General features: G+C 44.3%; 1 non-coding gene across 1 annotated transcript; it reads left to right on the top strand.

The window, feature by feature from the left end:
- Positions 1-1,097: 1,097 nt before the first annotated feature.
- LOC143306900 (5.8S ribosomal RNA) lies at positions 1,098-1,252 on the top strand. The gene has a single exon (XR_013064177.1). It is a non-coding gene; the product is annotated as a 5.8S ribosomal RNA (ribosomal RNA).
- The last annotated feature ends 1,248 nt before the right edge of the window (positions 1,253-2,500 follow it).

Consider the following 2,500-nt stretch of genomic DNA (forward strand, 5'->3'; position numbering starts at 1 on the left):
ACTTATGGGTCGTCGTCTACTTGATCGGGTACAAACAAGTCGTAAGAAACAAACAAACAAACCACAAAAATACAAGTCGTAAAAAAACAAACTTCTGTTGGTTAACCTACAATATGAAGGATCGAAATGAAAGAAGGATCATATTATTACAAACCGAAAGTGAAGGATCATTAAAATTGAAATACAATATATATAAATATATAAATGTACCCGTCGTTGCGACACCCTAGTTAAATGGAAAGATATAAAAAAGAGAGAAAAGGAATACAGATGACCCGCCGTCTGATCTTTGCTAAATGATCTGGCATCACCGGAGTTTTTTTGGTCCGTGTTGCGTTCGCTCTATTCGAAATGAAACTCGCGGAGGCGAAGAATTGTTAAAAGTTTACGAAGCGTCTAGGAGTGGTTAAAACTGAGAGAGTTGAAACTACGATGTATTAGAACGAGCAACCGTCGAAACTTTGTTTTCGCGACGTTCTTTTCGTCGCTCTCGTCCCCACGCTCCTACGCTTTGGTTGTTTCTTTGCCATCCGTGTTGCGATAAAAAGATTTCTCCATTGTCCAAAAAGGACGGATCGAGATTCCTCTTTCGAGAGGGAGAGAGAGGTACTTGCGGGTAACCTGGAATCTACGAAACACGCACCGTGGTAAGATTCGTGCGTCCGCCTGATCGATGTGTGTTGTTTACGGACCGGCTGAGAAGCGACGATAGCGAGTCTTTGAAAAACTATGTGTCCATTAGTTAGACCGATCGTCGCCGGCCGTGTGTCTGTTCGAATCTCGCAACCCACGATTCAGCGACAGGACGCGCGCTCGCATTCCTTGTGTGCGTTCGTACTTTTCAAGGTTTTTAAATGTACTTTACGCCCGACCGTCGAGAGGAGCGTGCCACTGGGCGTTTCTCCGACGGTTTCCGTCCTTGGACGCGATCGTGTCGTCAACGATCGAACAAACAAACAAATACGTTGGCGACGCCCGAATTCGCTCTCCCGCACGCGCCGGGTGGGAGAGTGATGTGGGTATCGAATGTGATGCGTGTTAATAATGAAAATAACACTGTAAAGATCTAAAGAGTTTGAAATACAAAATTTTACGATTACCCTGAACGGTGGATCACTTGGCTCGTGGGTCGATGAAGAACGCAGCTAATTGCGCGTCAACGTGTGAACTGCAGGACACATGAACATCGACATTTCGAACGCACATTGCGGTCCACGGATACAATTCCTGGACCACGCCTGGCTGAGGGTCGTTTTCTTAACAAAAGACTGCTTGCGTTTGCTTCTCGAAAAAAGAGTAATTCATTTCTTTCTAAACATCTCGCCGTCGTTCAACGAAAGTAGAACGTTTCGGAGCGGGATTATCGAACGAAATTGAAAGAATGAATGAACGATAAACAAAGAAAGAGTCGCAACGTACGAGCGATAGTTGGGCAGTTCGTCGGCGTTTGTCGTGGAAACGATGTGACGAAAATCGCAACCGATACACTAAATGCAGGCCGTTAAAGGAGAGAAACAAATTTCGAAATATCTCTTCGAACTAGCGCAAGTGCGTCACGGCGCGCGAGTCGTTCGTTAAAATTTATAAACGACCGCCCGTGAAAGCACCGAGTTCTCGGAAGATAATCTATAAAGATTCTCCATCCTGCTGGAAGTTATCGGATCGGCGCGATTGTTCACTTGTAGAAATCCACGCTCCCGACGTTGCCAGAAACGATATTTACGAAAGGTGTGTCAAAAATAAACGAAAGAAGCTCTCCTATAAATTTAGAAAAAGCAAACGAGTGAAATGTTTGAGATGATAATTTGCTGAAATGCAAGCTCGAATAGCCCCAGGGTTTCGAATGATTCCCCGCGCTTTATACATCTCTCTGTTTACAAACGGTGTATAAATGAAAGATCGCTTCAGATGGGTCGTCGCTGTTTGACGCGCGATGCTGTTCCTTTTTTTTTGTCTGTCTGTGCGTTTAGCTTCGCTAAACAAGTTAAATGGTTAAAAAGCGTCGAAAAAGCGAATACACACGCGACAAGACAAATCTAACGAGTAAAGGAACGCTCCGCTCCAAGATAAAAATGGTTGTTTACAATCAATACAGCGTTTCGGTACCCCTGATCGTAGTCTGAAACTGTGTAACAAAAGAGAGGAAAGCGAATGGTGAAGGAACTTCGAAGCCTCCGTGGCGTGGCTAGAACTTGTGATAAAAGTATGTTTGCAGCAATTATGCATGCTCCCGTTAAAACAGCATTTCAATGTCTCGCATGGCTTAAAGCTCTAGGAGGCTTCAACATTTAGAATACATACGGACTACTTCGTTTGTTAAAGATAAGCGAAGACCGCGCGACCATCGCTCGGTCGTCCAGTCCTCGAAAGTTTTGTTGCGTTCCAAAGAAGAGACAAATGGGGTTTACCCTTGCGCTAAGGGGAGAAGAAGAGAAAAGCAGTTGTTAAATCTAAGAGGTGTGTGGAGTACATCGCGTGTTGGTTAAAATTGTTAAATGAA

The sequence above is a fragment of the Osmia lignaria genome, unplaced genomic scaffold (assembly GCF_051020975.1).
Source record: "Osmia lignaria lignaria isolate PbOS001 unplaced genomic scaffold, iyOsmLign1 scaffold0040, whole genome shotgun sequence".
Taxonomy (NCBI): Eukaryota; Metazoa; Arthropoda; class Insecta; order Hymenoptera; family Megachilidae; genus Osmia; species Osmia lignaria.